General features: G+C 31.4%; 1 long non-coding RNA gene across 5 annotated transcripts; it reads right to left on the bottom strand.

The window, feature by feature from the left end:
• Positions 1-6331: 6331 nt before the first annotated feature.
• LOC127241068 (uncharacterized) lies at positions 6332-8999 on the bottom strand. Of its 5 annotated transcripts, XR_007836447.1 has the most exons (8): positions 8896-8995; positions 8579-8632; positions 8044-8129; positions 7885-7971; positions 7600-7642; positions 7453-7515; positions 7337-7362; positions 6332-7260 (listed from the first exon to the last, which is right to left on the bottom strand). It is a non-coding gene; the product is annotated as an uncharacterized LOC127241068 (long non-coding RNA). The 5 variants fall into 5 exon arrangements; XR_007836446.1 differs by having other exon boundaries at positions 6332-7362; XR_007836448.1 differs by lacking the exon at positions 8044-8129 and having other exon boundaries at positions 6332-7362.
• Between the last annotated feature and the right edge of the window lie 3054 nt (positions 9000-12053).

Here is a 12053-nt window from a genome sequence, read left to right as displayed (position 1 = left end):
GCCGTTTACCGGGACGTCGGTTGGCCTCAAGAGAGTCGGCCGCTGAAGAGTCGACCGCTGCTTGATTAGCTTTGGAAGAGCCATCCGCCGGGGGACCCAAAGACGGGAGCCCAACTGCTAGAAGATTTGTGCCCGGAAGGTCGGCTGTTGGCAGGTCGGTTGGTGGTTGCTCAGGAGAAGCCGGTAGTGTGGTCGGCAAGAGAGTCAGGAATACCTTGTCAACAACTGAATTAACGTACAAGAAAATGGGGTTGATAGTTAAAGACTCCCAATTTTTGTTGCAGACTACCAACTGTCATTTCTTGCGCCAATCGAGAGTGACGTTTGGGAGTCAGAGGATGAGAAAGCAAGTTCTTGAGAACAAAATTAAGTTAGGGTTTGAGCCCAGGAAAGATAAATGGATGGGTCCAGTGGAGATCCAGTGGTGGGCCAAAGTCATTCAGTCGGATGGTTGTTGGGGCCATACCGGTTGGACGGTTGGCCTTACCGACAGATTTCATCCAAGTTTGGCCCTTGGGGCGGTTTGTTACAAAGGTAATCGATAAGGAAGAAGTTTTTGGACGGTTCAGAACCGATGTGGAATCAATTTTTGGATAGTTTGTAACCGACATGGAAGCAGTTTTTTTAAGGTTGGGATTTGTAACCAACAAGAAAATGGTTTCGGACGATTCATGTCAGTAACCGACAAGGAAGCGGTTTTGGGCGGTTCCAAGGTACCAACGTAGAAGCAGTTTTTTACGGTTACGAATGTGGAAGCGGTTTTTTGGGCAGTTCAAGGGTAACCTCCATGAAAGTGGTTCTGGACGATTTGGTTTGATACGTATATAAACAACCTCAGCGATAAAGAGTGGGCATCTTCAATCGACATCAATTTCAAAGAAATTTTCATTTGGGATCATCATTTTTAATTTTCTAGTTATCATTTTCAATTTTCATTTTTTTCTTTAGCAATATTATGTACTTTCTATCTAGGGATCTGTGATATTAGATGCTCCTCACTTAAGTTCAAAATATATTTTTGAATTTTACTTTTAATTGTTGAAATCATCGTCAACAAAAATAACAAAGCATGAAAAAAAAAATACTATTTACTCATAACAAATACATAAAACATAACAAATATAAAACCAAAGAATGAAATAAAAATATAAATATATGTCAATTTGACTATAGTCGAACAGTGGCATCCTTCCTCACGGATATTCGAACAAATAACTTTAAAAAATTGAGTGTATACATTAAAAATAATAAATAAAAAATCAAAGTATATATAAATTTGCAAACATAATAAATATTATAAAATATTTATAATATTATATAAAAGTAGTAAACAAAAAATAAAAGAAAAAGAAAAAAATCGAAAAGAAAAAGGATGTGATTTGAAATCTTCTCATATTTTTTTATTCCTTGTAGGAATAAATGCATGAATTTTCTATCACTATTAAATTAAAATTACTTTTACTCCCTCCGTCCCATGTACTCATCCCATGTAATATGAGTGTATTACTGTAGACACGGGAATTTAGGTAAAATATAATTAGTAAGTAATTAAAAAGTATATTAGTAAAAATAATTATTATTTAGTAAAAATAATTATAGATTAAAATTAAGATAACTAAATAGTTTAATTAAAATTAAGAAAATTATAAAATTTAAAATTTAAAATGCGATTAAAGTGCATAATTATATATCCAAAAATAGAAAAGACAAATTATGTGAGACGGACGAAAATAGAAAATAGAAACAAATTATGTGGGCCGGATGAGTATTTTTTATTGTTTTTTCCCCTCATATTTCCTGTTAGGTCTTGACGGAAGAAAACATTTAAAATAAATAGAAGTAATAAACCAAATTTTAATCATCGTCACGTAAAATATGAGTCATTGGCACCGAAACAAAAGCTAATTGTTGGAGAAAAAAAATAAAAATTTAAATTAAACAAGATAAATATTTAATAAATGAAAAAAATTAAAAAATTAATGAATCAAATACACAGTTACAAAAATACCAAAAGTAAAACCCAAATAATATGCGCATGATTTTCTTTTGCATGAGAGTCAAATATATAATGCATTGTGCCTAGAGGGACCTTGATGTTTAAGTGTTGATTTCTAAAACAGATTAGTTGTCTAAAACGAGAAAAAAAAAAGGAAAAAAAAAGAATGAAAGATAAAATAATTAAATTAAAAAAAAAAACATTTGCATTCCACAAAATATTGATCAAATATGAGGTTTAATAAAAAGATATGATATTACAATAATATATATATATATATATACATATCGGAAAAAAAACATTAATAATAATTAGAAATATATATTATACAAAGAAATTATAAAATTTAACTGAATATATAATAAAATATTTTTTAAATAAAAAAAAAACAAAAAACTACTGATCTCTCCAACTTTCCATGCACTGTATGTCCCATATATCTTCCACTTTCACACTTTCTATTCGAATATTATATAGAAATAGTTGTTAACTACAATAAATATCAAAAATAAAAATAACTTAATTGTAACCAATGAAATAATATTAGTAGAAAGAATGATATAAAAAATATACAAATTATTAGAAAAAATATGCATATCAATTTATTTATATACAATTAAAAATACAAATTCTAAAATAAAAATTATTGCACTTGCCACACATTGGACTCAACCCGACTGTCGGCTATCTCTAGACTCACTTTCATATTCTAATGTCATCTAAGCACACATGTCACAGAAACATGAAACTTGTCCACATTGTTGAAATGCTATTCTTTCTGTTCCACCACAGATAATCCATTTTTTTTTTTTCTCTCTTCTACTGTATAGAAAAATTTATCTCAAATAAGAATCCAATGTATCAAAAAATGAAAAAAGTTACAAAATTAAAATACAATGATAAAATGATTACAAAATAGAAATTGAATATTATTTATTATATAAACAAAGCTAAAAAAAAAAATCTAAAAAATAATTCTTTAAAAAAAGAGAGAAAACATAAATACAGGCTATGCCGCTTACATATTATCTTTTTTTTCTTTTTTCCGTTTCATTTTTTTTCTTTTTTATTTTATTTTTTCATTTTCTTCTGTTAAAAAATTATCATATCCCAATAATATCAAATAATTATCGAAAAATAAAAATTCGATTATCAAAATAATTTATCGAAATCAATTTGCTATCAATATAATTTATCGAAATAAATTCGATAATCACGTCGAGTCGAGGTAGAATCTCTTTTTGCAAAAATGAATACGTCCTGGTACTATCTCCGGCTCGTTGCGTAATGTTTTCAAAGATAAAACGAAGTTCGTCTTCGAATTAGGTGGCACCAAAATTTTTCAGAGCCCTTGCTAACTAAAATGATAAGACTAGAACTATGTCAGGAAGCTTGAACACAAATGAGAGTTACTGGAAACTCGCCAGAAAAACTCTCGGAGGAAAAGAATTTGAAATGAGAGCTTTTGAATGATGTACCAAATGGAATTGTGGAAATGAGCTTCTATAGGCACTCCACCCTTGGATGTTTATTGTCGAGCCAAAATTTCCGGTCATAATTTTGGTAATGTTCGATTGTAAACACCAAACTTAATTCTGGTCATAAATATATTAATTGAATTTTTGAATTTCAAATAATAATTTTTCATACATGCATGTAATTATAATTTTTGGGCTATCTTTTTATTATACAAAAATATATTTTCTTGAGCTTCAACAAAATACTTTGTTGTTTCAATTTGGCTTTGGAGCATAATAGACTTCATCAAATCTAGCATTCAACAAACTTAAGCCCAACCCACGACCAAAACCACGACTAAGACTATTGAGCCCAGAGATAAAACTCATGCTTGCGTATTTGTGTCATTATTTGGTCCGGATAGGTGACACGTACGCCTGTATCTTACTGGCATTCATATACATAACCACACTATATATAATTACCATACAACCCACATGTATTTTTACTCACCATATAATTGGGTCCAAAAATTATGAATTTAGTTTTAAAATTAAACATCGATTAAATAATTAATTGACTTTCTAAAAATCCCCCATATGAGTGAAAAGACCCATAAATAAGGACAACACACAACTCAGTTCCAGAGACATCGACACATCGGGATAGGTAGCTTGTGGCTTTGAACCTTCCTTAGTCAATATTATTGTATGTACCCGTGGCCTAGTTGATACGATGCATCGAATTATTCCACCTTTGCGTATATTTTAGTCAATAGTATTGACATGTCGCTATCTTAATCTCATTTTGTTCTCACGTTAACGAAGTGAGGACCACTTCTAATGAAACACTTATGAATCTAAAGATGTGATCCATGGCCGAAATTGATAAAAAAACGTTTTGATCAATTTCGGTCATGGATCACATCTTTGGATTCATAAGTGTTTCATTTAAAAAGGCCCTCAGTTCACACTTATATAGATAATCCTATCTTAAAATATTCAACTTTGCTTTTAGGATTATTAAAAATTAGTGACCCAACTTCACCACTTTGCACTTCGTAACACTAGTTGTTTTTTAGGGAATGATGATCGAGTCGTGCCAAACTATTATTGCTTATTTTTCCCATTAAACCAAAGTTTGAGATCTCTAAGTGATTTGATTGGGTTATCACTGTAATTGTCTCTTAATTTGTGAATTTCAGGTCCATTTTCTTTAGCAGTTTATACATTTGATCACGATATAACCCTTTGATTAAGGAATCCACAAGGTTTTCTATTGACTTATAGTCATTCATAACCCCACTAGTGATCAATTGTCTCACAGTGTTGTGTCCGTGTCGGATATGTCAGAATTTACTATTGTAAATTTCATTTTTAGCCTTTCCTATCGAAGCTCGGCTATCACAATATATCATTACCGGAGGGACTGGTTTGTCCAAAATAGATCGAGCCATACAAGTTTGTATTGTGGTCTTTCATAAATTGTTCAACCACTACAAAAAATAAACAGATTACTCATGGAAATTACTTACGGAATTTCATGAGATTCATGAAAAATCCGTTAGTAAATTGATTACTCACGGAATTACTCACAAAAATTTGTTCGTAAGTAATCTGTTACTAAATACCTCGTAAGCAATTCATTGCGAGAAAAATCCATGAGTAATTCCGTAAGTAAATTACTCACAACATTACTCACAAAATTCTGTCTGTGAGAAATTTACTCACATAATTACTCACCGACTTTGTCCGTAAATAAATTTACTCAAATAATAAATTTTGTAAGTAATTCTGTGAGTGAAAATCAACAAAACTCTCTTACTTGCGACGGAATGTTCCATGAGTAATTCCGTGAATAATTTACTTACTGAATTACTCACATAAATTTCCCTTACGACATTGACATATGATGTTTGAGACAAAATAATTTCTGTGAGTGAATAATTTTTCTGACCCCCAAAAATTTATATTTTAATTTTTCCATACCAGTCTCAAATCATATATTACAATAGCACAAATCCAAACCACAAAGTAAATCATATCAAACCAAATATCCAATAGACAAAATACGATCGAATCACACGATATTTATAAACATGGTTCCATAATCGATGGATACCACAAACAACAGTAAATATAACCGTATATTTGAAATAGTAAAATCCGTCAAATATTAAAGTTCAAATACTTAGTACGAAAATCAACAAACAGGTGGAGCACTAGACTCGCCATCGAGGTCATGGCGGTCCCGTCGGGCGTAATTCTCAAAATGACCAAACCGTTCCTCCATGCGCGCTAGCCGACTCTCAGTTGTTGGAGCACTAGGCGTACAACCATCACTAGTGAATGATTTGTGATCCGGTGACACTATCGATGCTAGCAACCTAAGTCCAAATATCCTCTTCTTCTTATCCCGATGCACCGATGAAAGAAAGCCTCATCACGGCTATACTGTGTCTTGCCAAATTGAAACATGAGACACGTCGAGTAAGAATGTGCTAGAGCAACCTAACCACGAGCAAAACTGAATAATTTTAAAAATGGATAAGCTTGTTGACACAAATGAAAAAGATAAACTGCTAAGAAATACATCTAAAGAGTTATCAAAATCCTCAAACATAAATAAATACTTGAGATAAATCTAACATTTTAATAATTTTGCACATATTTCAAAATACCTCACCAAAAAGAAAAAACACTTCAAAATATTAACACCAAATAAACACACTTAGAATTTTGATCCAACTTTATCAATGGAACAAAATAAATGATACGGAGTTAGCAAACAGAGAAGAAAATAAGAAACAATAGATAAAAAAGTGTAAAATAGAACTATTAGTATGATATAAATAGTAAATTGATAATTTAGTAGGGTAATCAGTAAATTTAGGTAAATCATTTGGTTTTATTATCTTTCTTATTTGTACTCTTTCCTTCCACTGTACAAGGAAGACGAAATTGTTCCTCACGGAATATGAAAATAGAGTCAAATTCTTCTATCTCACATTATGCAGAGCCTATGAATCTGGATTGATATGATAAATTGAAAGGCTATAAGCATTTAGTACAATCAAACTAGAATAAGGACAAGAACTTATAGGGCTTCATGGATGTTTTCAATTCGTTTCTCCGGTTCATTTTCCCAGCTATGCTTCATATGAAATAGCCAGATTTGCAATGTATATCTCATCTAAAATTTTGAAGTAGGAATGGTTGGGGATTTGGGGTATCAGAAAACTAATCATAAACTGAATTTGCTAACAAGCTAATCAGCTCAGAACCTCACATTGATCATATGATCGGTATTATTATCAAAGGAAACACATGGAAAAATATGGGGATCAATTCATCTTAACCTTGGGAAACATCTTATACTTTCTGAGAAACATGAGCTTTACTTCTAAACTTTAATGCATATGATCATCAATCAATATGAGAAAAATCTAATATACCTGTTGCAGATCGAAAAGCCTTTTCTTTAAATCTTTAGCTGCTTCATGCCGTTCTTGAATTTCAAATGACATAATTTACATCAATACTATGTGTTATTTAATGGTTGCAAAAATTTAGTCTAGTTTTATAGTTGAGACAAATATATGGCTCCTAAATTAAAATTCTCTGTCGTGTTTCTTCTATATATGCCAACAATTCATAAAACACTGCCATGGAGAAGAAGCAGAAAATGGAAGAGGATGGGCAAACGAACAAATGGGAGTTTTCATACACCTGTCCTCGGCTTTTCTGGCAGATTGCATTCTAAAAAATTTGCTCACTGTCCCCTGTCTCTATCAATCTTTCAACTGTCTGAAGATGAATGATTTCAGCAAATGAAAATATTTTAACACATCTTAAATGAAATACTAAGGAATACTAGCTTCACCGCTTCATCAGGTCGAGTTCTTGTCACTGTAAACCATGTCAAACATAAAAATATCAAAATTGTTTATATATTTTGAAGTGTTCGTAAACGACCCTTTCCTAGATAAGTATTAATACCTGTAAATACACGCCTCTCAATAACTGCACCGATAATCTTGTTGTATTGTTCTCTTTTAGAGTCTACAGAAGTAATTTTCAAATAAAATTTTGAAATAACATAAAAGGAATACTGAACTACACCAAATGTAATAGTAGCTAATGTACCTGAAATTCAAACATTCTGTCTTCGAATTTCCTCTTGAAAGCCCTGGATCATAATATAAACACTAAAGACTTTAATTCCTCTTTCAGTATTTAATGTATGTGTGTGTACATATATTACTGATCCATACATCCATGGCTCTTAAGTAAGAACTGTCGATGGATGGAAACAGTCTGAAGCCTCTCAAACTAACTGTTGTAGTTTCCCTTCAAATTTAATTCCAAAAGCCTTATAGTATAAATAAGAGAATACTAAGAGGAACCAAACATACTTAGTCCCATACTTACAGCAATATGTCTTCTGCATCAGCAACAAACCAAGCCTCTATTCTACAAATATACCATTGTAAGACTTCATACGAAACGCCTTTTTGCCTGAAAAAACACCAACCATTGGACTTTTGTTACAAAAAGGTGAGCTTCAAGAGAAAAACAAAGTTTTAGCACCTTAAATTTGGGTTCCTATCCATCACAATTGATATTGCTTTCTTGATAGATATGTCATTGCTCTGTTAATTCCTCACTTTATCCATCTAAAAAGGAGTATTGTTAGAAGACTTGTTCCAAGGGAAATGCATTAGTTAGCTATGTATTTAGAGAAATGATATATTCAAGAAATGCAATTCCACTTCCTTAAGATTTTTCTTAAATGCAAATCCAACTTTAGTAACAATACTTTGGAGAACTTGGTTGCCATTCATGTCAAAAAGTGCACAACTGAATAGCACAACACTAAAAATCAAAATCCTTGCAAATTGTAGGCAACGTTAAATGATTCTCAAGTTCAAAAAATCATACACTATATATATTCCAAAAGCATACATTTATATAATAAGTATAATATATGCATATGCTGGAAATAAACAAACTTAAACAACACGTTGCGATTCCCTTATTCAAGCATTTAAAATTCGAGAAAAATGATTGCATAACATTGTTTGGGGAAAAATTCACCAAATTTTGACGAAGCCTCGAAACTAACCTGATTGCCTCATTTCAATATCAAAGGCTCTGCCGCCTCCAATGCTGCTGAGATCTGAGAAACTCGTTACTCTAATTAGATTTGGCAAATATTTCCCCATCCAACAATTCAAGTTAAACATTCCTAACACACTAGAGAAATTGTACCTAACAATTGAATGCTACACAAAACTAAATAGTTATCTATAGATATAACATATTGCAAATCGATAAAAGCTTCTTCAACTCCACCAAAATCAGATTTCGGAGAAATGAATGAAGAGAGAAAGAAACGTATGAATGAAGAGAGAAAGAAACGTGTTTTTAATAAACACTTACTCTACAGCTATGAGAAATTATTCCCGCGGCTTTATTTCCGACGACGATCCCGGCGCCCCTCCCAAGCGGAATGGTGACTACCGAGGAAACGAAGTTGTCGAAGTAGGGCAGAGGAACAATGATATCAGTATTATTTTAACTCATTTAATATATAAAATTTAATTTTTAAATGATGTGCGCGAAAAGCAGCACCGTATTTATAAACTTTATGTTGAAATAAATTTTATATTCATATTGAATCAGTGATTAAATATTTTTATAATTTCTCTTTTTATTTTTAATTTAAAATTTAATTTAATTATTTACTAAATTTATTAGTTTAATTATTTTTATATTGTAACAATCTAATTAATTTTTTATATAGTTACATATATGATTTTTACATAATAAATAAATAATAAATCTATCTAAATAATATTAAAATTAATTATTTTTAAATAAATTTAAATTTAGAAAAAAATATAAAATAAAAATTATTAAAAATAAATATGTATGTATATATAAACCGTTGGTTTTTAAATCGAAATCCACGATTTATAAACCGTCACCGAAACCGTCAGACCGTAACTGAAACTTTAGTTTGGAAGGTTTTAATTTTCGACTTACTCACGGAATTTAATTCCGTGAGTAATTCGTGAGTAAATTTCAATTTTTTGAGAAATTATTCACGAAATTTAATTCCGTGAATAAGTCCGTGAATAAATTTCAATTTTTGAAATAACTACTCACTGTATTGTTTCTATAAGTAATTTATGCATATTCTGTTAGTAATTACTCACAGAATCGATTTCGTGAATTGTTCCGTGATTATCCATACGTAATTACTCACAAAATTTAATTCCGTGAATAAGTCCGTGAATAAATCCAATTTTTTAAGTAATTACTCATTGTATTGTTTCTGTAAGTAATTTTATGCGTATTCTGTTAGTAATTACTCACCGAATCGATTTCGTGAGTTGTTCCGTGAGTATCCATCCGTAATTACTCACAAAATTTAATTCCGTGAATAAGTCCGTGAATAAATCCAATTTTTTAAGTAATTACTCATTGTATTGTTTCTGTAAGTAATTTATGCGTATTCTGTTAGTAATTACTCACCGAATCGATTTCGTGAGTTGTTCCGTGAGTATCCATCCGTAATTACTCACGGAATTAATTCTGTGTGTAATTTCCGTGAGTAAACTGCAATTTTTTTGTAGTGAACCTCCAATCATGAAGACATATATGCTTGTACACAACATATTTTTCATGTCAGATATCCCGTTAGCATCACAATACCCTTCAAGTGTTGGAGGATATCTCGTGTAGTATATACCAAAGTTGAGAGTATATTTTAAATAGTTCAAAAATTTTACTAGTTTTACACGATCTACCGCATTTTCAACGACTTGCTTGGGAGACGGTAGTTACATTTTAACTAGTCACCCCTCCCCCCCCCCACACACTTTAAAATTTGTATGAAGGGCTTTTGCCTTTCACAATTTATAAGAAATTTAATCCTTACCCTTTAGAGGAACTTTATTCAAAATAATATGTTGGTAGAATTGCCCCTCACAATTTTTGGGTAATTCTAAATAAATCAATGCATTCATAACTTCCGTAACTCCATTGATTAAGGAGAGTATGAAGCCGTAGTATGATGAACTATGCCACATAATTCTTCATACAGAGCTACACATTCGCCTCTTCAATCACTTTGAACTGCCTTAATATTACAGTTCAACTGATTCTCTGCTTATTTTTTTAAGGCATTTATTACTTCTCTTTTCCCCTAAATATGTGAAAGTAGCAATATCTCATGCAATTATTTATAAAGGTGATAAATTATTTTTTTCACCTCAAGTATGCAAATTTTTTATATCACACATATCAATGTTAATTAAACCCAATGCCTTAATTTTGTCTTTTTATTGAAATAAACAGTAATTTAGCCAATTTTGTCTTAACTCAAACTTCACATTTAGTTTGAGGGTTTACTTTATTAATATTTAGTAAATTGAAATTTACTAATTATATTATAACATTTAGATTAGCATGGTCCAATCTATAATGTCATAAATTAAAATACTCAGAACCGTATTTTGTTTTGTCTTACCGGCATCTGTCGACACAACAGGAAGGTCGACGCCGGCCAAACTTACACATGATGTTGGCAATTTGATCGAGCAATGATATTCTCACAATATGTCAAAATATTCCTTTTGTGATTGTTGGAAAACTAATATATCGCGAGAATATCAAACCATTATCGAAAAATAAAATTCGATAATCAAAATAATTTATCGAAAGAAATTCGATATCTATATAGTTTATCAAAATCAATTCAATAATCACATCTAATCGAGGTAGAACTATTTTTCGCAAAAATAAATACGTTATGGTATTACCTCCGGTTCATGGCGTAATGTTCCCAAAGTTAAAACGACATTTGTTTCTGACTTAGGTGACTCCCCAATATTTCAGAGCTCTGAAGAACTAAAATGAAGGGACTAGAACTGTGTCGGGAAGCTTGAACAGAAAGGAGAGTTACCGAAAACTCGCATGAAAGAGTCTCAGAGGGAGAGAATTTGACATGAGAGCTTTTGAACGATGTACTAAATGGAGTGGTGGGAATGACCTTATATAGGCACTCCACCCTTGGGGTATTTATTGTCGAACCGAAATCGCCGGCGCTTAATGTCCAGTAACCACAAGTCATAATTTTGGTAACGTTCGTCCATAAACACCAAACTTAATTTTGATTATAAATATATTATTTGAATTTTTGAATTTCAAATAATAATTTATACATGCATTAATTTATGATTTTTGGGCTATATTCTTGTGTAACAAAAATAAATTTTCTTGGGATTGAGAAAATATTTTGTTGTTTTAATTTGGTTTCACAGCATAATAGACTTCGTCAAGTCTAGCATTCACCAAATTCAAGTCCAACCCACGATCAAGACCGCGACCAAGACTTTTGAGCCCGAGATAAAACTCGTGCTCGTGTATTTGTCATTATTTGGTCCCAATAGGTAGCACGCATGCCTGTGGCTTACCAGCATTCATATCTCTAACAACGCTATTTATATATAACCACCATACAACCCACATGAATTTCAACTCATCAAAAAATCGGTTAAAAAATTATTAATTTAAATTAAAATTAAAATTCC

Source organism: Andrographis paniculata, unplaced genomic scaffold, assembly GCF_009805555.1.
Source record: "Andrographis paniculata isolate CXL003 unplaced genomic scaffold, ASM980555v1 Contig80END, whole genome shotgun sequence".
NCBI lineage: Eukaryota > Viridiplantae > Streptophyta > Magnoliopsida > Lamiales > Acanthaceae > Andrographis > Andrographis paniculata.
This window is presented reverse-complemented; position numbering and strand designations above follow the sequence as displayed.